The sequence below is a fragment of the Canis lupus genome, chromosome 35 (genome assembly GCF_048164855.1).
Source record: "Canis lupus baileyi chromosome 35, mCanLup2.hap1, whole genome shotgun sequence".
Classification (NCBI taxonomy): domain Eukaryota; kingdom Metazoa; phylum Chordata; class Mammalia; order Carnivora; family Canidae; genus Canis; species Canis lupus.
Window position 1 is genome coordinate 25,930,246 of NC_132872.1, and position 27,889 is coordinate 25,958,134.

General features: G+C 42.2%; 2 long non-coding RNA genes across 5 annotated transcripts in view; one reads left to right on the top strand and one right to left on the bottom strand.

The window, feature by feature from the left end:
- Nucleotides 1-1,192: 1,192 nt before the first annotated feature.
- Nucleotides 1,193-24,226, bottom strand: LOC140624810 (uncharacterized). Of its 4 annotated transcripts, XR_012024252.1 has the most exons (6): nucleotides 23,819-24,226; nucleotides 21,483-21,685; nucleotides 15,845-16,036; nucleotides 15,204-15,388; nucleotides 3,242-3,414; nucleotides 1,193-1,613 (listed from the first exon to the last, which is right to left on the bottom strand). It is a non-coding gene; the product is annotated as an uncharacterized lncRNA (long non-coding RNA). The 4 variants fall into 4 exon arrangements; XR_012024251.1 differs by lacking the exons at nucleotides 1,193-1,613; nucleotides 3,242-3,414 and adding an exon at nucleotides 12,853-13,169 and having other exon boundaries at nucleotides 23,819-24,225; XR_012024253.1 differs by lacking the exons at nucleotides 1,193-1,613; nucleotides 3,242-3,414; nucleotides 21,483-21,685; nucleotides 23,819-24,226 and adding exons at nucleotides 12,853-13,169; nucleotides 17,460-17,518.
- Nucleotides 20,806-27,889, top strand: part of LOC140624811 (uncharacterized) — a 38,865-nt gene continuing 31,781 nt past the window's right edge. The window contains exon 1 of the long non-coding RNA XR_012024255.1: nucleotides 20,806-22,112. This is a non-coding gene — a long non-coding RNA (uncharacterized lncRNA). The remainder of the gene's footprint in view (nucleotides 22,113-27,889) is intronic.

Here is a 27,889-nt window from a genome sequence, read left to right on the forward strand (position 1 = left end):
GGGAGCCCAGTTCAAGGTTCAATCTCATGACCCTGAGATCATGACCTGAGCCAAAACCAAGAGCCCGATGCTCAACTGACTGAGCCACCCAGGCACCCCAAGATTTCCAAATCTTTAAATTGGGAAAAAATATTTTAAGTAGCAAGTTATTGGATCTTAACATAGTAATGTGTCAATGCTATTTGACCTTAATTGAAGGATGGTTTCTAAAAGCTATGAGTAATTGTTTCTTCTCTTCTTCCACACTCTCCTGACCCCCCCCCAAATACTTTAACTCTGTGTCACCCCAGTGATCGCTACCATGCAAATGAATAAAACTCATGAAACTCTTTCTGAATTATTTCAATTTTAACCAAAGTGTTGGCTGTTGCATATCTTATACAAAATGTTTCAAAATAACGAAAAATGAATAGCATTCACTAACCTGGCCCTCATGGATGACCATTTTTTTTAAGTGGGACTTGAGTGGGACTTAAACTCATGACCCTGAGATCAAGAGTCACATATTCTACCTACCGAGCCAGTCAGGTGCCCCTATTTTGTTTCTTTTGTTCAGTATAATCACCTACCATTACTATGTCTCCTATCACTCATGGAATCAAGTAAAAGTCAGCAGTCATGATTTAACATGTGATATTTTTTCACAGCAAAGTGTTATTAGAAACCTTAGAATATGTATTTTTAAAATTCCTTATGACCTATTTCTTATCACGGGAAAACTCTGCTTTGTTTTTTATAAGCTATACAGTCCTAGGATTTTTGCAAACATATTGTCTAAACCTTAATTTTATAGATCAGAAAACTAAGACTCAGAAAAGTTGGGGGATAGGGCAAAGATTGCACAGTTGACAGAGCAGGAGCTTAGTAACCCAGAGCTCTTTTAATCAAATATTGCAAAAAGTATAAAACCTCACAATGGCTATTTTTCCCATTTAGCTCTTTTTTTTTTTTTAATATTCTTCTTCAATGAGGGATGATACAGATGTCTGGTATTATGATAACAGTATTAAAAATCTGGGGCCAAACAGATTTTATTCAATTTGATGCTTTTCAAAAAAGTGCTTTGTGATTTTTCTCTTTATGTTTTACTAAAATTTCATATATAATAAATTTGCAAATATAGTATCTTAAAATTAACAATTTAATTTTTAATTTAGAAAATACGGACATGGTATTAATGTTAGGCTTCACATTTCTCTTCATATTAAGTTGTTCTGAACCTTAGTAAAAAACCTGCTTGCTTCACAGGTTGATAGAAAATAATGACCAGATAGAGGACATCAGGCAAGAGAAAGATATTTTAGGTTTTATTTTCTAACCTAGGAAGATCCCACATCATACCCCCCAAAAGACAAATCAGACCAAAGAAGGCTCAAAGAGAATTGGGCTTTTCGGACATAATCTTATTAAAAAGATGCAATCCATGATCTAGGGCAAAATCACTTAAATCCTGAAAACTTGGGATCCCTGGGTGGCGCAGCGGTTTGGCGCCTGCCTTTGGCTCAGGGCGTGATCCTGGAGACCCGGGATCGAATCCCATGTCGGGCTCCCGGTGCATGGAGCCTGCTTCTCCCTCTGCCTGTGTCTCTGCCTCTCTCTCTCTCTCTCTGTGACTGTCATAAATAAATAAAAAAATTAAAAAAAAAATCCTGAAAACTTTAGTTTTCTCCTCTGTTAAAGAGGGACAATAAAATACTGATTTCACAAGATTGTTCTAATAATTAAATGAGTCATTTCTTGTAAAAACACTTAGCAGAACACCTGACAAACTTAAGTAACACTGGTCTTTGTAGATGCCACTCTTCCTTTTATCACTTTCATTTTATCTTCCCCTTTTCTCTTTCTCTGTTTTTATATTCTTTCCAACTTTTTCCTTTTCTTCTATTTTTATCATCTCTTCCCTCTTCTCCTCCTCATTTGATTATCATTTTCCTCCCCAGGTATTTTTTTCATTTTTTTCTGCCCAGATAATAACCTTAGCTAACTAGTGGCAGCACCCAGAGTTGCTGACTTCCAGCCTCTTAATATTCCTTTCCTACTGGTTATCATCAATTTTTTACCCTGTTTCAATTATACTTCACTTAAAAAACAAAAAAACAAAAAAACAGGAGACAAGCATCCTTAGTAGATCATTTGGTGCCTTTGTAATCTGTATGTTCTTTAAGACCCTAAATATATTTAAAATTTGCAAAAAAAAAAAAAAAAGTTTCATTTCCTATACAGTAAAAACAATAACTAGCATTTATTTAGAACAGACTATGTGCCAGGTTCTGTTCTATGCATTTCATGTTTATTACCTGATCTGATAGCCTAGAGGAGCATAACGCATATATGGTACCTAAAAGAGCCCAACATGTAACAAAATTTTTTTAAAAAGTTATTTTGGAAAAAGAACTATATGCCCATTAAGTAAAATGATGACTATATTAATAAGTGCATAGGAATTAGATTGCTCCCATAACTTCATGAAGCTGATATAATCAATTAACATTTTAGTAGATATTCTTATATATGCATATAAGTTTTACAGGCATAATATCAAATACATGACATACTACACACATATTTTTAAAACTGCATACACAATTTTGTGATAAAGTATTTCCTGATGTTGAGATGGGGGCTATAGATTAGTTTCTAGCAGGAACCGCATACATATTCCATTTACTGAAGAAAAGTCCTCTTCTCTTTGGAAAGGTCAATATTTCCTACTGTCCACACATATTCAAATTACAGTAGTGAGGATGACCCATGGTGGTGACAGATGACAGATTGGGAGGCAGTAAAGAAAGATTACTACCCTAAAATCTCTGTAGTGAACTTGTTATTTTGGAGAAAGCTGGTGAAATGTCTCTGAATTTCCGTGATCTTTATCAATAAGCATGCATCCTATTACCATTCTCTATAGAGTGATCTTCGTATTAAGAGAAGCATCCCAGGGGGTCTGACAAGGTAGCAAGTGGAAGAGAAGACTCTTATTTAGATCTCCTTCCACTGACACATTCTGTTTCATATTACATAAAAATACTAAAACTGATAGGATAGTAAACTTCTATAAGGAGGTTTCATTAAGAACTAATATCTTTGGCCTGAAACTTCAGGGTACATAGAGTCACTAATGTTTTAGAACAACAGGTGAGGAGATTCTGGAATTCTTAGAGTAGGACAGAAGGAGTTGACCACAGGCTAGGATAGACCAGAGGTAGCTTTAGAGGCGAGAAGAGGAAGTAGAGATACTCACCAGTCTCAAATGAATTTTTGAAGCAATCAGGATTAAGCCAGTTGTGAATCTTCCGCCTTGGGGATGATGTAATCGGTAAATTGTGTGCCCTTCTTTCACAGCCTCACCCATGATTAGTGCTTAAGTCAGGATGGGAATTTCCATTAAATGAATAATACAGTCAGTGGTTGAATCTGAAAAAAAACAAGGTCACCTTGATGTTGACTGAAAAATATAGACTGACTTTATCTGAGGAGTCAATATATAAGTCAGGGGTGATTTATATCTACAAGTGAGAACCTGACATCTCGATGTTCCACTAATTGTCCTGTGAGTCTCGTGTCAACTAGTTTTTAACCGTGTTTGGTGTCAGTGATGCATGGGGCAAACATTTTATATTAGTATAATGAGATCTTGAAAAGATTGTGTATTCTTCTTTTCCAGTAACATGGAGTAGTTGGTTGTAGACCAAACCTTCCCTTGAGAATTTGAAATGCTGGGCAATATATAAAACCATCAGTTTGAAGCCATTGGGGAATTTTGAAGCCACAAGGTCAAGATTCCTGGGAGAAAGCACACTGGAAAATTGAGGAAGCTTCTCAAATCCTCTAGGCCCTATCTGTCTCCCAGATCCTCAAATGTACTGTGGTCCTGAGGCCACCACTATGTCATTAGTAGCTCCACAGCCTGCCTCAGCCTCCCCCAAGGTGAGGGCCAGTCTTCAGCATGATTCCTTTGTGCCTGAAGCAGTTGGAGCTGCGGTAGCCATGGCTGCAGGACCCACTGTACCCAGCAAGTATCTGATTTCTCTCACTGTCTGGAGTTGGATGAAGCAACCTGGTGTAGGGTATAGAATTTTCTTTCTTCAGTGGGTCTGAAGAGGTCAGTTGAAAAACCTAGAAATGCATAGAAGTTAATGCCTTGTGGGGTAAATGTTGACCAGTGAAAGAGAAGTCATTCAATGGAGGAAGCCACTGAATAAATTCCTCTCCCCCCTTCTCCCTCTGACAGACTGTTCCAAGCCAGCTTGGCTCTAAGCAGCGAGCTATGTTTCTTCATGAAGCTGTAGTCATGGGCAATAAGACGCTAGCTTATATTTGCTTTTCCTTCCTTCCTTTTTTTTTTTTTTAAGATTTATTTATTTATTCATCACACACACACACACACACACACACACACACACACACACACACACAGAGGCAGAGATACAGGCAGAGTGAGAAGCAGGCTCCATGCAGGGAGCCCGAGGTGGGACTCGATCCTGGGTCTTCGGGATCAGGCCCTGGGCCGAAGGTGATGCTAAACCTCTGAGCCACTGGGCTGCCCCTTTTCCTTCCTTTCTGCCCAACTTTCTTACCCCTTTACTTTCACTGTCTTGGGGTTATACCTCCCAGTAAACAATTTTTTTTCTAGGGAATTAAGGTCAAGACAGAGTGAAAGTACAGAGAAGGGAGCCCAATTTGGCTCCTTAGGTTTGTCTGTTTGTAAGCAGAAGGCAAGAGGCTGAGGAGCTGAGGAGAGTTCTAACAGTCTTACAGTGTTGGTGGGCAAAAATTGGACTTGAGGCCTACCAAGGAGGAGAGGCCCAGGCTAACACTCCACTTTTAACTTGGAACCCCAAAAGAGCTAAATGTGCCCTCAAATGTAATGAAGACTGGCATCCAATCAACTAAATCCTTGATGGAATTAAAATTAACTTTTATCCAATTACCAAACAAAAATAAATTCTCTCTGGAAGGGGCACCTGGGTGGCTCAGTGGTTGAGCATCTGCCTTTTGCTCAGGTCATGACTCCAGGGTCCTGGGATCGAGTTCCGTGTTGGGCTCCCGCATGGAGCCTACTTCTCCCTCTGCATGTCTCTCTCTCTCTCTGTGTCTCTCATGAATAAATAAATAAAATCTTTAAAAAAGAAAAAAGAGACTTAAAAGACATAAATGAAGTAGAAAATTTCCAAATGTTTGGAAATTTAGGAGCATAGTAGTACTAAATGAGGAGTGTGTTAAGAAAAATCACAGTGAAAATCAGCAAATATTTAAACTGAATTGATAGTGAATATACAGGATATCCAAACTTGTTAACTGGACAAAAGTAATGCTCAGGAGGAAATTTATAGCCTGAAGTGCAAATATTAAAAATGTCTATATATTAATTACTTAAATATCCAAATAACTAAATTTGCAATCTCAATGGGTTATAAAAAAGAACTGCAAATTAAGCCCGCTGAAACTGGAAAGAAAAAAATAACAAAGATAAAAGCAGAAATTTATGAAATATAAAGCACATTTCCTATTGAGGGGATCAATTAACTCAAAGGTTGGCTCTTTGAAGGGAATTAATAATACTGATAAAATCCTGGTAAGGTTGATCTAGAAAAAACAAAGAGGTCATTGATAACATCAGCAATGAAAAGAAAGATGTCACTACAGGTTCTATGAATATTAGAAACATTGTAAGAGGATATTTTAAACAACTTTATGCCAATAAATTTGAAAATTTGAATAAAAGAGATGAATTTCTAGAAAATCAAAACTGATTGCAATGGATACAAGAAGAATTAGAGAATACAGATAATCCTATACTATTTAAGAAATTAGATCTTTGGATCTATGATTAAAATCCTTTCTGCAAAAAATTAAATTCTAGGCCCCATCCATGTTGTCACAAATGGCGAGATTTCATTCTTTTTGATGGCTGAATAATATTCCATTTTATACTTATACCACATCTTCGTTACTTATTCACCAGTTGTTGGACATTTGGGGTCTTCCCATGATTTGGTGATCGTAGATCATGCTCTATAAACATCAAGCCATTCATTTCAAAGTTTCACAGAATAGTTATTACTTTCTAAGATGTACACGTTTCCCTGTTTGTTTTGTCTTTCTGCCCATCATAATAGAAATCTTGTGGGCATGAGGACCTTTAACCTTACTACTGCTACATGTGTCCCTTTTTTTTTTTAAAGATTTTATTTACTTATTCACGAGAGAGATTGAGAGAGAGAGAGAGGCAGAGACACAGGCAGAGGGAGAAGCAGGCTCCATGCAGGGAGCCCGACGTGGGACTCGATCCCGGGACTCCAGGATCAGGCCCTGGACCGAAGGCAGGCGCTGGGCCACCCAGGGATTCTGTGTCCCTTCTAATCAGTATTTCTGTATCCATTGGGTAAATAGGTAGTCAAGCAAATGCTGGATCATAGGGTAGCTCTGTTTTCAACTTTGTGAGGAAAAAGTCCGCACTCTTTTCCAGAGTGGCAGCACAGGTTTGCATTCCCACCAACAGTGTGCAGGAGGCCTCCCCTTTCTCTGCATCCTCACCAACACCTATTGTTTCCTGTCTTGCTAATTTTAGCCATTCTGACTGGTGTGAGGTAATATCTCATTATAGTTTTGACTTGTATTTCCCTGGTGATGAGTGATGTGGAGCATCTTTTCTCGTGTCTCTTAGCCATCTGTGTGTTTTCTTTGGAAAAATGTCTATTCACGTCTTTCCTCTATTTTTAAACTGGATTATTTGTATTTTGGGTGCTAGGTTTTACAAGTTGTTGTTTGTTTGTTTGTTTTTAGTCAGGGGAGGGGCAGAGGAACAGAGAGAGGGGATCTTAAGCAGGCTCAACGCCCACTGCAGAGCCTGACATAGAGCCCAACTTGGGGTTGGATCTCACAACCCTGAGATCACGACCTGAGCCAAAATCAAGAGTCAGACACTTAACAGACTCAGCCACCCAAGTGCCCCACGTTTTATAAGTTCTTTATGGATTTTGGATACTAAGCCTTTATTGTTAGGAGTTAGTCGGATGGTTAGATAAGTCAGGCCCAGGGTCCCCAACAAGAAATTATGGAGTCAGGGCAGTTAAAGTAAAACAGCACTGACATCCTGTTTTGCAGCTGAGATAGGACCTCACTGACATTCTACTTTGCCACCTTTGCAGAAATGACTTCCGCAAAACATCCTAGAATAAGACAATAAACCACAAAAGCGTTTGTTAATATCATGGGCAAGGGGCAGCTAAGACCTAAGCCCTGGATATCAGCAAAAAAAGACCATCAGCACGTGGCCCTTAGCCTAATAGGTAGACAGACACCTGACCAGAGGCCTGATTAGCACCACTCAGCACACTCTGACTGCTTAAGAGAGTTCTTCAAAAGACCTCACAGAACCCCCTAAACTTAGAAATTCCAGAGGCAACCCACTCAACCCCACCTCCTCCAAGAGCTTTGTGCTTTTGCCCAATAAACTTTGCTTTGCAGCCCACACTCTTCATCCGGCCTGCCTCTTCAGACCTTGAGGTGGCGTGAGCAAGAGCCATAGGCACAAGGGAACACAAATCCTCTCACATTATCAGATATGTCGTTTGAGAATACCTCCTCCCATTCTGTAGATCACCTGCTAGTTCGCTTGGTCGTTTCCTTTGCTGTGCAGAAGCTTTTTATTTTGATGAAGTCCCAACAACAGTTCATTTTTGCTTTTGTTTCCCTTGCTTCTAGAGATGTGTCTAGTAAGAAGTTGCTGTGGCTGAGATCAAAGAGGGTGTTGCCCGTGTCCTCCTACAGGCTTTTGATGGATTCCTGTCTCACATGTAGGTCTTTCATCCATTTTGAATGTGTGTGTGTGAGTGTGTGTGTGTGTGTGTGTGCTGTCAGAAAGTGGTCCAGTTTCATTCTTCTGCATGTGACTGTCCAGTTTCCCCAACACTATTTGTTGAAGAGACTGTCTGTCCATCAGATGTTCTTCCCTGCTTTGTCGAAGATTAACTGGACATATAGTTGTAGGTTCATCTCTGTATTTTTCTATTCTATTCCATTGATCTATGTGTTCTTGTGCCAGTGCCATACTGTCTTGCTCACTACAGCTTTGGAATATAAATTGCAGTCTGGAATTGTGAGGCCCCAACTTTGCTTTTCTTTTTCAGGGTTGCTTTGTCTACTCAGGGCCTTTTGTATTCCATACAAAATTTAAGATTGTTTGTTCCAGCTTTGGGAAAAATGCTGTTAGTATTTTGATAGGAATTGCATTGTGTAGATTGCATTGGGTAATATAGACCAAATCTATATTTCTTAATATGAAGAACAAATAAAACTTAAGAAGTCAAAATTTCCCGAAGTTCAAAATCTGGTTCAAAGTAATGAATGAGGGGTGTCTGGGTGGCTTAGTTGGATAAGAATCTGTCTTTAGCTCAGCTCATGATCCCAGGACCCTGGGATTGAGGCCCTCATTGGGGTCCCCGCTTAGCAAGGAATCTGCCTCTGCCCCTCGCCCCTGCTCATGTACTCTCTCTCTCTCTCAAAAATAAATAAAATATTTTAAAAATAATGAAAGATGTAATGTCTCTCTGTAAAACTACAAAATATTATTGATAATAAAGAAGATATAAATAAATGGAAGAAACACCATATTCATGGTTTGGAAGACTCAACATACTAAATATGCAAAATGCTTCCTAAACTGACCTACAGATTTAACACAATTCCAATGAAAGTCCAAGCAGATTTTGTGAAAAAATTGGCAGGCTGACTCTAAAATGCATATGGCAATGCAAGGGCCAGGAATGGCTAAGATCTTTTTTTTTTTTTTTTTTTTTTTGGCTAAGATCATCTTGAAGAAAAGGAAAAAACTTGGAACACTGATAATAGTCAATACCAATACTTACTATAATATTGCCATAGCTAAGAATAGACAGTTGACAACCGGAACAGAATCAGGGAATCCAAACAACCTCACACATACATAGCAACTGGATTAATGAGAAAAGTGGCTCTGCAAAGAAGTGAGGAAAGAATATTTTTTACAAATAAATGGTGCTGACTCAATTGGACATCTATATGTAGAAAACAGGTGAATTTTAATCCCTTTTTAAGACCATATTAAAAGAAATCAGTTCCAGGTAGCTTTAGACCAAATATGAGAGTTAAAAAAATAATAGTGAGACTTCCAAAAGAATGCATAGGAGACTATCTTCATCAGGTTGGTGTAGGCAATGATTTCTTCAGCATGACGAAAGCATTAACTAGAAAGGAGGAGACTGCCACACTGGGCTGCATTGGACTTTAAAACTTGTTTTCATCCGAAAATATCATTAATACAGCCAATAAAAAGCCAGAGAGTAAAGAAAGACTGTATGTAAGGAACTCCTAAAGAAAATTAATGGTAAGACTATCCATTGAAAGAAAGACAGTCTCTTCAATAAGTGGTGCTGGGAAAATTGGACATCGACCTGCAGAAGAATGAAACTAGACCACTCTCTTGCACCAGACACAAAGATAAACTCAAAATGGATGAAAGATCTGAATGTGAGACAAGAATCCCTCAAAACTCTAGAGGAGAACACAGGCAACACCCTTTTTGAACTCAGCCACAGTAACTTCTTGCAAGATTCATCCACGAAGGCAAAAGAAACAAAGCAAAAATGAACTATTGGGACTTCATCCAGATAAGAAGCTTTTGCACAGCAAAGGATACAGTCAACAAAACTAAAAGACAACCTACAGAATGGGAGAAGATATTTGCAAATGACGTATCAGATAAAGGGCTAGTTTCCAAGATCTATAAAGAACTTATTAAACTCAACACCAAAGAAACAAACAATCCAATCATGAAATGGGCAAAAGACATGAACAGAAATCTCACAGAGGAAGACATAGACATGGCCAACATGCACATGAGAAAATGCTCCGCATCACTTGCCATCAGGGAAATACAAATCAAAACCACAATGAGATACCACCTCACACCAGTGAGAATGGGGAACATTAACAAGGCAGGAAACCACAAATGTTGGAGAGGATGAGGAGAAAAGGGAACCCTCTTACACTGTTGGTGGGAATGTGAACTGGTGCAGCCACTCTGGAAAACTGTGTGGAGGTTCCTCAAAGAGTTAAAAATAGACCTGCCCTATGACCCAGCAATTGCACTGTTGGGGATTTACCCCAAAGATACAGATGCAGTGGAATGCCGAGACACCTGCACCCCGATGTTTATAGCAGCAATGGCCACAATAGCCAAACTGTGGAAGGAGCCTCGGTGTCCATCGAAAGATGATGGATAAAGAAGATGGTCTATGTATACAATGGAATATTCCTCATTCCATTGGATGGAATGTGCATCCAATGGAATGGATGGAACTGGAGGGTATTATGCTGAGTGAAGTAAGTCAATCGGAGAAGGACAAACAGTGTATGTTCTCATTCATTTGGGGAATATAAATAATAGTGAAAGGGAATAGAAGGGAAGGGAGAAGAAATGTGTGGGAAATATCAGAAAGGGAGACAGAACATAAAGATTCCTAACTCTGGGAAACGAACTAGGGGTGATGGAAGGGGAGGAGGGCGGGGGTGGGGGTGACTGGGTGACAGGCACTGAGGGGAGCACTTGATGGGATGAGCACTGGGTATTATTCTGTATGTTGGCCAATTGAACACCAATAAAAAATAAATTTATTATAAAAAAAAAGAAAATTAATGGTAAGACAGACAACCCAGTACAAAACTGCTCAAGGAACTTTTAAACAAGCACGTCACAAAAGGCTTTAGGCACATGAGCAGCCAATGTGGGAAAAGGTGTTCAACATCCGTAGCTGTCAGGGAAGGTGTTAACGTGGAGATCTATCGCGCTCGGAATGGCTAAATTAAAAAAAGAAGAAACTGTGGATACCAAGTGCAGAGATGTAGAACGACAAGAACTCTCCTACTGCTCATGAGCCACAGAAAACTGGCGCAGCCTCTTTGGGAAATTGCGTGGCAGGATGTTCAGAAGCTGTTCACGGGCCTACCCTGTGGCCCAGCAAGTGGCTGTTAGGCACACTCCGAACAGAAATGCATACACGTGAGTACAAATCATCACAACATTATTTGCCATGACCCCAACCTGGAAACAACACAAACGCTCCTCAGCATAAGGATGGACACACATAACAAGGTATATTCAAGCAATGGAAAAACCCTTTAGCGATGACCATGAACAAACTCCTATTTATTGCAAAACACGAATGAATTTCATTACTGTGAGCGAAAGAATACTGATATCCTCTACGATTCGATATCTATGATGTTTATGATCAGGCCAAGCTACGTGATGGGGTAATCAACAGGCAAGAAAGTGTCAGTTAAGCGGGAGGGATGGGCTCTAGAGGTCTGCTGCAGCGCTGCGTCTGTAGCCAACAAGAGCCACTTAAAATGTAAGAGGCTATAACTCATGGTGTGTCCTTATCACAGTGAAATCCAAGACAAACAAAAGAACTACACTACAGGATGATGGTGTCAAAGGTAGGATAGTGGCTGCATTACCGGAGGAGGTAACGCGTAACCCCTGGGATTGGACAGGAGGGGCTTCCCCGACCCTGGTGAGGTTCTTAATCTCATGGCGATTGTAAGTGTGTGTTCCTGTCGTGGTAATTCATCAAGCTCTAAGCTTAGGATGCACACTCCTGTATGTCATATATCAACACACTTAGGTACATAAAGGAGATCATAAAGCCGCCAACTGTGGTTACGATAGAGGATAAATGAGAGTTTATTGAAGACCTTGCACTTTTAAGTATGTATTCATTTATTTCTTCATCATAAACTCGTGGAGAATATATTTAATATCTTTATATTGTAGGTGAAAATGCTGAGACTGAGAGGAAGTAAGCAAAGTGTGCAAGGTCTCACAGCTTGCTTTTCTGTCTCTAAAGTCTTTGTTTTTTGCACTATATTTATGTGGCCTCTTGCAGTTTTCTTCAGAATTCACAAATTGCCTTGTCAGAAGACATTTCATTTAAGTAAATCAGATAATTGAATCTAATCCTGTAAATTCCAAAGAAAGACAATCCAAATACTGGAACCATTAACAATTAAAAAAAAAAAAAAAGGATAATCCATCATATATAGGAGTCTATCTTTGCTTTCCAGATCATTCCTGGAGAATGTAACTTTTCAAGGTCACAGAGAAGTTAGCAGAACCTCACGGTAACGAACCTAGGGTACTTGCTGGAGCCCTGCCAGTTAAATGTAGCTGAAATAGGAAAGTAACCATGATTTACTTCAGCCACTCAAAGTGCAAAAAAAAAAAAAAGTTGACTTTTAAACATTTTTTTCTAAATTGAATCAATCTGTTCTCCCACACATCTACTAAGGTTGGAAGAAAATCCAATTTTTATCTGACAGAAAATCTAATTTTACTCGTGGAGTGAGTAGAAGGGTCCCCTTTGCTACCTCAGGATTCTACATGAGGAATCCTAGGGCCTATTGGAAACTTGAGAGGGGCCTCTGACCTGGATCGCAAACGTTCTCTGCCCAGGACGAACAATGTATTCCATGCCAAACACCACAGTTAGGAATCTCACTGTGGCTTGATCATGCAGTGAAAACTGTGAGGCATGTGAACCCCATGTGAGAACTGGGCAGCCCTCCCACCTACAGACTCTTTTCTGCCACCCGCTTCCCTCAAGTCCAGGGCACCCTACTCTTTCAACTCTTAGGGCTCTGACCTTTTTAGACCATTCAGCTCCTGGACTGCATGCATTCTAGGACAACTATCAGAGGAACCCAAGGGATTTATAGCCTAAATGCCTTGGGCAGCACTTTGAAACATCTCGAAAATGTTTGGGAAATTTCTATGGAAATTTCCAGAAAATAGATGGGTGGGGCCCCAGCCAAAGCAGTAGAAGTTTAACTTTATTTTATAGTCACAGACTGGAGTGCCTGGGTGTTCCCTGCAAGGAACAAGACCAGCTTTTAGAATATCCCACAAGCTATGGTTTGGGAAAAGCAGAACCATGCGCTTGGGATGAGGATGGCACTTTGTTGGGTCAGGTCGTCTGTGGTGGAGGAGGATTTGTCGTGGAGACTCTGTAGATGGAGAATAGCTCCATGGATGTGCCTGGGTGCATACGTGTGCGGAAGGCAGAGGTCATAGGGCTCCCCTCCTTTCTAGACTGTCATACAGCCTGAGTGGTGTTGCAGGGAAGGTCCTAGAAAAACAGGTGGGGGAGGTTGGCATTGAAATAATACGTCCTTAGGAGTAATTCACACCCTTAATTGGTTTTCTCAGGGTTGGTGTGGCCTGAGAAACAAGGCTTATGTGTATGTGGGTCTATGCTAATATAATTGGATCAATAATTATAATAATTACACCAGTCAGTGGGCCTCACCAACATTCCAGCTACTGTGCTAAGTGCTTTAGATTCATCATGCTGGTTGCCACCCTGAAAGTAAGTACTATTTGCCCTATTTCACAGGGCCAGGTAAGCCTCAGAATAGTTAGTACATGGATTCAAATCCAAATCTAAATCCAAAGGCTATGTTTTTTTTTTTTTAATTGGAGTTCAATTTGCCAACATATAGCACATAACACCCAGTGCTCATCCCGCCAAGTGCCTCCCTCAGTGCCTGTCACCCAGTCACCCCAACCCCCCGCCCACTTCCCTGGCTATATGTTTACCATTATTCCACATTTATCTTTGAGAGTAAAGCCAATGTATATGATATTATTCCCTTCTTACCAAAGCTCTGAGCCCCAAAATACACAACAGGCTTGTTGGATTTGAATTGCTAGGACCAGTGGGGAGAGAAAACAAACCTTATGCAAGCTGGGAAATAAGGAGGTAATTTACTGGCATCAATGAATTTGAATTTTGCTTTTCTTGAGTTAGTAGTGGGTTCCCCCCCCCCCTTTTTTTTCAATTAAAGTATATTTGACACATGTTATATTAGTTTCCGGTGTATCACATACATACACTGAAAACCAAGTAGTAAAAAAAAAAAAAAAGGTAAGAATCAATTTAACCATCTTATGACTAAAAATTAATGTGAAGTAGAAGCAGTGAAAGGCAACACACAAATATGTTACCTTAGGTAATTCGTTTATAGGGCCTTATTAAGTCATAAACAGAATAAGGATTTGGTTACCTGAAGACTAGCAAAAAGTGATCAGTGAAAGGACGGCTCTCCAGGAGCCCCCAGGCACTTCCAGGGTGTCCCTTACCTTTCCGGGGAGGGGACCCCAGAAAGTTCCATATACTCGTGCATTGTTTACCCAATTGCTTGCCCTTTTTTTTTTTTTTTTTTTTTTTAAGGTTTCACAACATTCAACCTGTACCCGTGGTTTCAGCTACAGGCTTAAGACTGAGGAGGGGGGCCGGGTGGTCGTGTTTAGAATTCCCTCGGAAATTTCTGGGCCTGTTGGCACGTGCCATGGGGCGTGACCCCCTCCAGCTCCCGGGAGCAAGCTCCTGATGACTGAGTCGTCATACTTTCTTGGGGTATGGGAGGGTCTGGTGCAGCGCCTGGGCAGCCCCGGAGTCCTGGGGGCGGAGACGGGGGCGGGGGGCGCAGCGCAGGTGCAGGCGCAGGTGCAGGCGCGGGTGCAGGTGCTGGTGCAGGCGCAAGTGCAGATACAGGCGCAGGTGCAGGTGCAGGTGCAGGCGCAGGTACGGGTGCAGGCGCAGGCGCAGGTGCATGTGCAGGCTCAGGTGCGGTTGTAGACGCGGGTGCGGGTGCAGGTGCAGGCGCAGGTGCAGGCGCGGGTGCAGGTGCGGGGGCAGAGCAGGCGCAGGTGCAGGCACAGGTGCAGGCGCGGGTGTAGGCGCGGGTGCAGGTGCTGGCGCAGGCGCAGGTGCAGATACAGGCGCAGGTGCGGGTGCAGGTGCAGGCGCAGGTACGGGTGCAGGCGCAGGCGCAGGTGCATGTGCAGGCGCAGGTGCGGTTGTAGACGCGGGTGCGGGTGCAGGTGCGGGTGCAGAGCAGGTGCAGGTGCAGGCATAGGTGCAGGCATAGGTGCAGGCGCGGGTGTAGGCGCGGGTGCAGGTGCAGGCGCAGGTGCAGGTGCAGGTGCAGGCACAGGCACAGGCGCAGGTGGGGGGCGGGGCCGCCCTTCAGACCCCAACCCCGAGGGACCGCAGCCTGGGCGTCGAGGCGGGCACAGGTGGGCCGGAAAACCCTAAGTGATGAGCTTCATGATAAGGGAGTCCTCCCTTCCTCCCCGCTGCAAATGAGAGGGGACTTACCTGTAGTCACTCACATCCCTGCCGAGCTTTGTCAGTCACAGACGGGCGTTGACTTGTCAGTCGGGCACTCTTTTCTCCAGTCGTGTGTCTTGTGGGTAGAGGGCGCTCAGATCCCCTCCTGTCTTTTGTCGTGGCTGATAGTACAACTGGACGTTGCCAGGGCTTTGCTGGTATGGAAATACCCCCTAAAGGTATGTATTACAAAGGTAAGTATTTTTTTTTTTTTTTAAGAGAAAGCTCTAGTAGTGGGATCACTAGGTCAAAAGCGATGACTCTTTCAGGGTCCTTGTTACATGGGGCTGGCAGTAGTGGTGCACCGCCTTAACGCCACGGCCACCTTGGAGTTCACTCCGACCTTGCTGGTCGTAATTACCAGCCTCCTCTTGACTTGGTGTGTCTGAATGGCTAATGTCAGATGTACTTCACAATTTTGGAAAAGTTCAGCTAGTTTCCCTTATGTCTCCCCAATATGTTAAGAATTTTTCTGTGAGTAAATATTGTAAGGATGGGGTATTGCTAGCTCTCGATTAAACTAAAATGAAATACATTTTTATAACCTTTCTAGTGTTTAAAAAAATAGTAGGTTGGGTGTTTTGTTTTGTTTTGTTTTGGTTTTTACTGTTTTCCCTTACTTGTTTTACCTGTGATACAGTTCTCTCTTTCCTTGTTATAAAGATGTTTATAGGGACGCCTGGGTGGCTCAGCGGTTGAGCATCTGCCTTCGGCCCAGGGCTTGATCCCAGGATTCAGGATTGAGTCCCACATCGGGCTCCTTGCAAGGAGCCTGCTTCTCCCTCGGCCTGTGTCTCTGCCTCTCTCTCTGTTTATAGCATCTGCAAACAATGAAGACAATACTGAAGACTTTCAAAGTAAGAGCAAGCATCCTTCTCCCCCCAAAAAAATAAATAAAGTATGAGTGTCCCATTTCCTAAATGAGGCTACAAATTGTATAGAAAGTAAATGCCCATCTCTGTTATTTAGCTGTTACTTTCATCTTATGTATTTAAAAACGAACTGGCTTTTAAAAAGTGGAGGGAGGGGGAAGAATGGACTTTTGCATTAGGCACCGAGGAGTTTAGACTCCAGAGGAAATTGTGGCAATCAGGTTATGGGAAACTTGAGGACTAAGACAGTGACTTATTTCTAGCTTGAATCTTTCAAAGTAGACAGTAAGTGCTTAACAGGTTCTCATTAAATAACATTAAATTTTCACTTCTGAGCAATTTCCCATGATTCCAGATAGTAGGAAGAAATTTCAGGTGTGGCCCGAAGGTTGGTTCTATCTGTAATAAAGAATAAGCATCTGCTCCCAAAGTGCAAACTAATAGACAACATCTTAATAGTATTTATCATCTAACAACAATATAGTTACTAAAAAGTTGCTAGCTCCTATGTGAATTGAACAAAGTTGAAAAGGCATTTAGTTTTGTGTTAGTTTGCTAGGCAAAGGGATAATATAAACAAAATTTCAGAAGGAAATGTTTAACCAACTTTAAGAACTATTTTCAAGTATTACAATAGCTTCCATTCGCATAAAAATAAATGCTGATTAAAAATGAACCGTCTTGGGATCCCTGGGTGGCGCAGCAGTTTGGCGCCTGCCTTTGGCCCAGGGCGCGATCCTGAAGACCTGGGATCGAATCCCACATCAGACTCCCAGCGCATAGAGCCTACTTCTCCCTCTGCCTATGTCTCTGCCTCTCTCTCTCTCTCTCTCTCTGTGACTATCATAAAAAAAAAAAAAAGAAGAAGAACCGTCTTTATTCACTAAATCAAGGATGCATTGTTAGAATGAAGAATTACTGTCTTTCTGTAAGGTAACAAAATATTTCTTTTAAAAAATCACTAGCTTTTTTAAAATTTTCACTCTACTTCTGAGAGGTGCCGCTGATTACTTGTGATTGTGGTAAAATGAAGCAGAAACTTCGGAGGTCATGTGGTTTGCCTGAGGGCACACAGTGAGCTGCCAAATTAGGACCAAACACCAGATCTCCAGCTCCAAATCTCTGATTCTCATCATCACACAAGTTTTTTTTTAAAACCACTGTCCCTGGCAACACTGCTTCAAGGAGGACACGCTGTTTGCACCATTACCCTTTTAGGAAGTCACCTCAGAAGATTAAATGTGCAAAGGCATAAGGAAATCAGTTCAGTTTAGTTCACCTTGGAGTAGAGGACCTAATATCAACATTTATTTTTCAAAAGAAAAATGGAAGAAATATTTCTATTTTTCATTGCGAGAGAAATGGTGATTACCCTTCTTGTGATGACGTGAGATGATAGAATGGCAACTGTGAAGTGAGGAGAGAAGTGAGAGTGACAATGTAGCCATTGTGACATAGCCCTAAGGGACTGTTGACCTTCTGACCCTCCTCTGGAGGAGCATCTGCCTCAGGACCATGATTGACCTTGAGTAACTGAACCTGGGGAAGGCAAACCTTGAATAAGGATGGACTTCTGTGCCGGTTACTCTGCTAGATGGAAATAAATTTCAGGTGCTGACCTCTTGCTTGACTCTCGGTAGACTACATTATAGGCCCTCATGTCGTGTTAAAATCAAACCAACAACAAACAGATAAATAGATAAATCTGCTTACTCTTTGCTGTATGTCTCTGAAAATGTTTTGGACTTTCCTTAGTTCTTTTTTTCAAACATATGAAAAGTTTTATGTTTTTAACAATAATAATACCCGTTCTATAGAGACATTCTTAATAAGACCATTCTCATATGTGGACATAGTCAACTTTCAGGTGGATATGTCTGGGAGCTAAACCAATTTTTTTTTTTTCTCGATGGGATCATGAGATGGTCATCTGCTGTGTGTCAAAGCAGGAAAGAGGTGCAGAACGGAGGAGCCAGATCCCCTCCTCACTTTATAGGAAAGAACTCTTAACCCTAGGAAGGTAACAGGACTTGCTAAAATCATTCACAAAGCTGGACTTCTCACTGGAACTTCTATTCCCTGTGGTCCTTTTCTGTCCCTCCATGGAGGCTTTCACCCCAACCCAAGCTACAGCACCATTAAGGAGTTTAAGTTCTGGGAGGAAACAAGTCTATGAGCGCCTTTTAAGTAAATGTGCTGCTAAGAGGCAAAGGCCTACACATTTTAGAATGGCCAGCTCTGAACTACCAATTTCTACTTCTCTCTTTTTTCCTCTTTCTAGCCAGAATTGACAGTTGGCTGTCAAGGGCCTGAGTATAATCAAAGGTAGGGAGGCAACTAATGGCAAAAAGTGGAAGCAAATTCTTTCTTCTTCCACCATGGCTAATTTAGGGGGGAGAAAACCCCCACACAATGATATAATATCATGAAATCTTGTATTTTATTTCTGCTGGGTTTCTTTTTTTTAGATTTTATTTATTTATTCATGAGAGACACACACACACAGAGAGAGAGAGAGGCAGAGACACAGGCGGAGGGAGAAGCAGGCTCCGTGCAGGGAGCCCGACGTGGGACTCGATCCCGAGTCTCCAGGATCAGGCCCTGGGCTGAAGGCGGCGCTAAAGCGCTGAGCCCCCCTCGGGCTGCCCTCTGCTGCGTTTCTAATTCAGTTAGTACTGTAGAGATAAGTGAGATTTGACCTTTTTTCTTGAAATCATTTTATAAATTTTTAATAAGAGAATTAGTTGAAGTTGAAAAGTTCACAAGTAAGATGTAGTAAGAATCTATCAGGCTTTGGGGCACCTGGGTGGCTCAGTTGTAAGCATCAGACTCTTGATTTTGACTCAGGTTGTTATCTCAGGGTCATAAGACTGAGCCCTGCCTTGAGATCTGTGTGGGCTGGGTGTGGAGCCTGCTTAAGATTCTCTCTCTTCCTCTCTCTCTACCCCATCCTCACTTTTGCAGAAGCATACATTTTCTCTCATTTAAAAAAAAAAAAAGGAAAAAAATCTGTCAGGCTTTGATCTCCTGATAGTTTTCAAAACCAAATTGCTCTATTTGTATGATATAGTGAGATAAATTATCCACCAACTAACCAATTACAACTTGAAACAAAAACCATGCCCCGTTAGTAAATGTCTGGTTAATTCCAACGAAACATGTCTTTTTTTTTCTTTTTTCTTTCCTTTTTCTTTTTCTTTTTTTCTATTTTTTAGGAAGAAGTAGAGGGAGAGGGAGAGAGAGAATCTTAAGTAGGTTCCATGCCCAGCATGGAGGTCAAGCCCACCTGAGACCCTGACCTGAGCTGAAAGCAAGAGTGGGACCCTTAACTGACTGAACCACCCAGGCATCCCCAAAATGTGTCTTCTAAAGCCAAGTGAAATAATTGGAAATACTGCATAAATATATGATACCAAAGTTCTTTCCAAAGAGAGAGGATATATTTAAAATGCTGTCAGTATGGTGCACATGTGTCTGTTGTAATGCAACTTCCCCTGCTTTGGTATTATTTGATACACTCAGAAAAAATGTTAGCAAACACCTATAGTCATGATTCTTTTACCTGGTACAGTGACCTTCATTCCCGAAGCTTCTAGGTAGGAGTCTTGCCTGCACTGGATTTTTGCAGTTTTCCATCCCTTTGTGTTTGGAACAGTGGGCATCATAATTTATTGCAGCTTGCAGTCCTCCTCATCGTGGGCAATACTCTTACCACGTGTAAGTACTTGATTCCATCACATGAATCATTTTTACCTACTCACTGCTCTACAAAATGTACCTCTGTCACCTGTTGGCAGTTCATCCGTCCAGACCACGGAGGAGCACCGTATTTTATGGAGTGCCTGCAGAATAGAGACTCCAGCTCCCCCGTGCTCTCTGAAGACATAAACACATGAAAAAAAACAGCCCTGAACCCCTGGGGCTGATAACAATCAGTTCTAAGTAAATCGGTAGCTCCAATCTTATGTAAACTTTTATGTTGGTTTTTCCACCAAAAGGAGATAAAATTTCGTCTGTTGAATTCTTATTTGGTTCCCAGCTTACTGTGTTATAGATCCTCATGGTATTTTAAAACAAAACAAGAGACAAAGACTAAAAAGAATTCAGTCCCGCTGAGCACCTCGGTTAGGAGTTAGCTCTCTGGGTGCAACGGGAGGGGAGGAGAGGAGAAAAAAAGTGGCAATGTAAAAAAACCTGGTGGGGCACATAGTCCAGATAGCATCCTGTTCCTGAGGTGCAGGGAACGTCCCTGAGCACCGCCTGGCGCGCAGAGCTGTTCTGCTGTTTATTTTCCAAGGCGACATTTTCCTAAGAAACCTTTAAGCTTATCTGATGGGCTCCTGAATTTCTTCTTTACCTTTCTCCAGGCGGTGATATTTAACTTTTAAGTGAGCAACCACATGGACCATCTGTGTCAGGCAGCTATGGCTGGGTCTCATGTCACTTTATCAGGGTGACCATACAAAAAGCACTGGACCAACTGCGAAGGGCAGGGTGGCCAGCCTTTCACTCCTGGGAGAGAAAACCCAGAAGAAAAACAAACAAACAAACAAACAAACAATATCGCTTTGGAACAACTATTAAATGAGTTGTTATTTGTGATGTACTTACAACAGTGCTTGCCACGTATTAAGTGTTTGGTCAAAGTACAACCAATCAATTTGGAGGGGACAAGTGAGGCTCCTCGGGGTTTGATCACAAAGAGGCGTGATGGCTGCTGTAGTGGGCCGGATGGTGTACACCCACGATTCATGACCACCCAGGACCTCAAACTGTGATCTTATTGGAATAAGGGTCTTTGCAGATGTGATTAGGGTGAAAGATTGAGATGAAATCGTATTGGATTAGGGTGAAGTCCAGTGAAAATTATAAGAGATAGAAGAAGAGAAAATCAGGGAAGAAGAATGCAAGGTTGGGGGAGAGATCGGAGGGTACATCTGCAAGCCAAGGAATGCCAAGAATTGCAGGCGGCCTCCAGAGCTGGGAAAGAGGCCTACCATGGGGTCTCCCTCAGAGCCTCCAGAAAGAACAAACCCCGCTGAGACCTTGATTTTGGACCTTTGGCCACAGAACTGTGAGAGAATAGATTTCCGTTGTTTTAACACACCCAGTGTGCGGTCGTTTGTTGTGGTGACACAGAAAATGAATGCAGATTTCTATCTTAAGCCTGTGCAAATTCTAGATTTGTTAGGTAATGGAAGGATGCAGATAGATTTTGTTCTGGAAGGCTAAGCTAGCTGCAAACGTTCTCATGATCTTAACCCACACAAACCTGTATATGCCAGGAATGTCAATACAGTGAACACAGAGAGCAGTGTAACAGTACAAGCATTTGGGGGTGAGTTTTTTTCTCTGAAAACCAGTTTCTGTGAACCCGGGCAACCACTTTTCTGACCTGTGACCTTGTGTTTCCTCCGTGACTGCAGCCGGTAGTCCCCAGGGGCCGGGGATCCCTGACTTCTCAGCCTGAATGAAATCCTTTCCCTGGGACTTTGGAACTGGAATACAAAGCCATCGGTCAGTTTTTGCTGGTTCTTAAGCAAAGGACACATCAAGTTGGGAGGACTCGGTTGGCCATGAACTGACGACATGGAGAACCTGCAGAGAGAGAGGAAAAGAAGCAGACATACAGAGACCGGTTAAAAAGACTGCAGAGCCCTAGAGAATAAGGACCAAGGGACTATCGGCCCTAGAGAACGAGGACCAAGGGATCCATGGCCCTAGAGAATAAGGACCAAGGGACTATCGGCCCTAGAGAATGAGGACCAAGGGATTCATGGCCCCAGAGAATAAGGACCAAGGGATTACCAGCCTTATTGCTAATCCAGGTCATCGAGGAGCCCTTTAACTGCTGGTCACCACTGAGGTAGCCTGGGGGTGGTGGTGGGAGTAGAGGCTCTGCAGCCAGATGGCTTAGGGTGAACTACTTGACCTTCTGGTTTCTCACTGTGGCTGGGACTACACAGCAGCACCCCCATCACCTCTTCCTTGGATTAAATGTAAAAAGCACTTAGGATGAAGTAAGGTAAGTGCATTGATAGGAAACATTTAGAAATATTCCTCAGCCATTAGAAACGACAAATACCCACCATTCGCTTCCACGGGGATGGACCTGGAGGGTATGATGCTGAGTGAAGTAAGTCAATTGGAGAAGGACAAACATTCTATGTTCTCATTCATTTGGGGAATATAAAAAAAATAGTGAAAGGGAATAAAGGGGAAAGGAGAGAAAATGAGTGAAAATATTAGTGAGGGAGACAGAACACGAGAGACTCCCAACTCTGGGAAACGAACAAGGGGTGGTGGAAGGGGAGGTGGGCCGGAGGTGGGGGTGACTGGGTGACGGGCACTGAGGGGGGCACTTGATGAGATGAGCACTGGTGTTATGCTCTATGTTGGCAAATTTAATTCCAATAAAAAAAGTTTTAAAAATGAGAAGCAGATGCAATAGGGAGATGTCGGCTGCCAGTTATTATTACCCTGTCGCCTCCAAAATGGCTTTTATTTTTTTAATAGATTTCATTTATTTATTTATTTATGAAAGACAGAGAGAGGGGCAGAGACACAGGCAGAGGGAGAAGCAGGCTCCATGCAGGGAGCCCGATGTGGGACTCGATCCCGGGTCTCCAGGATCACACCCTGGGCCGAAGGCGGGCGCTAACCCGCTGAGCCCCCCAGGGATTCCCTCCAAAGTGGCTTTTAAACTGCGTGGCGCTTCCACCATCGTTCCAGGCTTATGGGTAAGCAGCACATGCAGGGGGCTTTTCCATACACGTTCGTACTTCCAGTTTCACTGTAGATTAACCTTTTATAACTAAGGCTAAAATTCAGTCACAGCCCAGGAAGTTTATCTTTTCCCTTCCTGACAAAATTTTAAGTCATCCTATAACACAAAGTGGAGAGTGAAAAGCAACTCAGTTCCTGGGGATATTGGGGGGGGGTTGTTTGCTCACACCTACGCATTCTCTATGTGCAGAGGTGTAAAAAAAATCTTATTTTATTAGATCAACGTGTAAAGCAGGTCATAGTGCCTCCTCTGGTTCAAGCAGATATATTGTGTAAGGAAAAGGGGGGAAAAGTTATTTTAAATGCTTGTTATCCTGGGAGGTGAGCAAGGGTTTGAGCTTGTTAGCTTAGGACAGAGGCAGAACGCCGAACAGAGTTGCACATCTGCTCAGGAAGGTGCGTCAACAGATTTTGGTCCTCTGGTCAGGTTCATGCAAAAGGAGTTTAGTGCTTTGCTATTAAAGAAATGTTTAGTTTCTTTCTTTCTTTCTTTCTTTCTTTCTTTCTTTCTTTCTTTCTTTCTTTCTTTCTTCTTTCTTTCTTTCTTTCTTTCTTTCTTTCTTTCTTTCTTTCTTTCTTTCTTTCAAGACTTTGTTCATTCATTCATGAGAGACAGAGAGAGAGAGAGGCAGAGACCCAGGCAGAGGGAGAAGCAGGCTCCCTGCGGGGAGCCCAATGCAGAACTCGATCCCAGGACCCCGGGGTCACGTCCTGAGTCCAAGGCAGACGCTCAACCACTGAGCCACGCAGGAGTCCCAACAATTTTTAGTTTCTTCTCGAGTCAGTGATGAAGATCCAAATACTCAGATGTTGGAGAAATCCTGGACTAGGGAGGCCTGGCCCCACTTGCGCCTGGTTGGCCCCAGGGGAATCTGCTCAAGGTGATGCAGGTGCTGAGAGCTTAGGGGCCGTGAGAGAGCTGTTCTTCTACTGAAAATGACTTACTTCTTTGTGCTTTGCTGTAATTCCGTTTCAGTATCCCCAAATCTTCAGTAGATCTGTTCCACATGAGCGTTCAGGCCCACAACGGAGCTGATTAGAGCCAAACGGGGGCGACAGCGGCCCAGCTACACAGGAAGCCAGCTGACACGGGCCTGAGAGCCTCTCAGTCGGATGTAACAAAGCTGGGGACATCAGACACATCTGTGCTCGGGCTGCCTTTTTAAGAAACCTTTTTATCTTTTAGAAAAATTGTGCAGAAAAGGGCTACTCTGGTAGTTAAGTGTCCCATAGCCCGTTTGGTGGTGGCAGTCTCACTGTGCTTTACTTCAGGGCAATAGGAGACCAGATATCCTTGGGTCCAGTGATAACTCTGGCCACTTGAAGAGGGCTAATGACTGGTTTTCCAAACTCTGACCCCTCCGTAAGCACAATGGGGTGAACACTGGGGTGATGATGAGGACAATGAGCTCTGTGACAAAAGCTTGGAGACCTTGTCAGAAAATGCCAAGGGTGCCAACATCAGCGTTTGGAGGTTATAGTAAATTGGCTTCTACCCAATCCAGGTGTTAGGGAGATAAAACTGCCTTTTAAAAGCAATGATTTTTAAAAAAATAATTATTGAAACATAGTATAGTGTAATAAACTCCCAAGGACCCCATCAGCCAGCTTCAATAATATCCACGCTGGTCTTATCCTTATCCCATTCTCTTCCTCCCTTTATAATGTTATCATTTCATTTGTAAATATTTCAGTCTATCTCTAAAAGACAGTGATTCTTATTTCACACATAACCATAGTATAATGATCACATTGAAAAATACTCGATAGGGCAGCCTGGGTGGCTCAGCAGTCTAAACTGCGCCTGCCTTCAGCCCTGATCCTGGAGACCCGGGATCGAGTCCCACATTAGGCTCCCACAGGGAGCCTGCATCTCCCTCTGCCTGTGTCTCTGCATCTCTGTGTGTGTGTGTGTGTGTCTCATGAATAAATAAATAAAATCTTTTTAAAAAATACTTGATAATTTCCTAATATCATCAAATAGTCTATCGGTGTTCAAATTTCACATTTAAAACATTTGTGTCGATCACTATCAGACATCACACTTCTCAGTTTTGTTTTCCTATGTTTAAGAAACTATCCACGGTGTTTTTAAGAAATTTATTTTCTGCCAGTAATAACACCCTGCTAGGACTTAAAAAGAAGCACAGGACAATTACTGGCAAAGGCACAATTGCTCTTATATCTTTCAGGCTTAAGGTAAATACAATGATAACAGTAACACTGATATCTGTGAGCATCAGTGAACCTCCATCAGTGGCCCTGTGGTCATATCTCTAAGGCTAACAGGCAGGATACGGCGGGGGGGTCTCCACGTTTGTGTTTTGTGCTTCTAATAGATTGCATTTGCAATAATTTTCCTAATCAGGCTCGGTTCTGGCCCTACAGAGAACCAAGGCAGAGAGTAAAGTTATTCTCTGATATTTTTCGCTCACGATTTTAAGCATTTGCTTTTCCAAGTCATTAGGGAAATGCATGTTAAAACTATAATAGAATGAATAAATAAATAAATAAATAAATAAATAAATAAATAAATAAATAAAACAAACTACAATAGGATGGAGGGGATGGAGAGGTAGAAACTTCCGGTTGTGGAATAAATAAGTAACAGAAATGGGGGATGCAGCTTGGGGAAGACAGCCTCTAATATTGTGATAATATTGTACGGTGACAGATGGCGATTACACCTACTGCGGTAAACACTGAGGCACGCATAGAATTGTTGAGTCAATCTGTCGTACACCTGAAACTAATATAACATCACGTGTCCATTAGACTTCAATAATAATAAACTGCAGTAGGATGGATATACTGTATACCCACGAGAAGAGCTAAAATTAAGGATGTTTTCATTGGTTTTCATCTGTTCCATGTTCCAAACATTCTTCATATGTTAATAAATTGCGTTTCATTTCCCCTTCTTGTTTTCTAATAGCATCGAACTGATGCCATGCCAATTCTCTCTCCCCACCCTCTTTTTTTTTCTTTCGCATGTCTCATTGCTGTTTGAGTTGGGAATTTCTGGATCATCTATTGTCAAGAGTTCCCTGTAGGTGAGAAGGGGCCAGAATAGTAATCTAGGCTAAGTGATTTTGAATTTTTTTCTAATGCGATATCTCTCTTTCCTGTAGTCACACAATCAACTGCCTTTCTCCAACCCAGTTGGTCTTCATGATTCTTTGTGGAGGCTTGCCTTTTTCCATTTATGTGAGCACCTTCTGCCAGCAAATGTCCTATTCCTGAACCTTCTTTAGCAGACAAAGGAAGGATGTGGTTTTGCATTCAAGAGGTATTGCTCACAGTTGGGAAGTAAACATTTTAGTGTGCGTGCTTTATGATATGTATTTGCCTGGGATTCTCTGCTCTCTGCTGTCCCCCTTGGTGTATCCTGAATGATAACTAGGTTTATCATCTGAAGTCAGCAGGCTTAGGTCAGGAAACCACACAGTGCTGTTAGTATTTCTGAGAACAGGGCGCAGAAGAGTTCTAGGAGTGCCAGATGTTAGGCATCGACAGTAAATATTTGCTCCCAAAAGGATGGGGCCCCTCATCGGTGACAGCTGCTGTGATCAAAGAGGGCAGGTGTGATGGGACAGCTGAAGACAGAAGGCTTGGAACATGTTTGGGTGAGGAGTCACACGGAGGTGGCAGATTCAGTGAAATAGCAACTTGTAAACGAAAGAGGAGTTGGAAAGGGGCGGTGAGAAGCAGGATCCCCCAGTGACGGCCGCCTCTTCACCAGAGGCGGTGAAGATACCTTAGAAGCTTGGAGCTGATGATAGGAGCCTTTTTGAATCAGGTTAGGATCTGAGATTTAAGTGAGGCTTGGTCCCCAAAGTGGCATTTATCATAGTAATAGGAGAGGGAGCTCTTTAGCTGAGAAACTGGCTTCCTCACTTCAAAAGATCTTCCTTCTAATTGAGAAAATCCAACTCACACAAATATGGTTAGCAAAGTAACTGGGCAACTAGGACTACAGCTAAAGAAAGCTACTCTAGGGAAACAAAGGAGCAAAAAAGAACTGAAAATAGGTACAAAACTTCCCTGCAGACCACAAATACTCATTAGAAAAATATTGCTCCAAGGGGGAATCCCTGGGTGGCTCAGCAGTTTAGCGCCTTCCTTTGGCCCGGGGCGCGATCCTGGAGCCTTGGGATCGAGTCCCACGTTGGGCTCCAGGCATGGAGGCTGCTTCTCCCTCCTCCTGTGTCTCTGCCTCTCTCTCTCTCTCTCTCTCTCTCTCTATGTCTATCATAAATAAATAAATCTTTAAAAAAATAAAAGAAAAATATTGCTCCAAGGCAGAGGAACATTCCAACACAACATCCCAACATGAATAAGGAGGGATAAAAATCGTGGTATAATTGCAACCAGGGGTTCCTTGCAGGGAGCCTGCTTCTCCCTCTGCCTGTGTCTCTGCCTCTCACTCTGTGTGTCTCTCATGAATAAATAAATAAAATCTTTTAAAAAAAATAATAATTGCAACCAGGAAAGAAAACAATAAAAAATAAATAAATACAAGAACTCAGGGAAGACAGGGCCAACAAAGGAATACTTGGATACTTCATTGGTCTATCAATGAAGTATATGAAATGATTAACTAACAAAACTTGGGAAAGAAATAGAAGACACAGACAAAATCATTCTGTAAAGACTATGTTATAAGGAACAAAGGAGGAAATAAATATTATAGAAAATGTAACACGGAACAATATGCACACGGGCGAAAGTAAAGAAAGGGAAAAAAAGCTAAGCAAAAACATTTTTTATTATTTTATCTTATTTTATTTTTTATTTTAATTTTTAAAAAAGATTTTATTTATTTATTCATGAGAGACCCACACAGACAGAGAGAGAAGCAGAGACACAGGCAGAGGGAGAAGCAGGCTCCACGCAGGGAGCCCCATGTGGGACTCGATCCCAGGTCTCCAGGGTTAGGCTGCAGGCTGAAGGTCGCGCTAAACCACTGGGCCGCCGGGGCTGCCCACAAAAAGATTTTTTAAAAGAGAAAGTCAA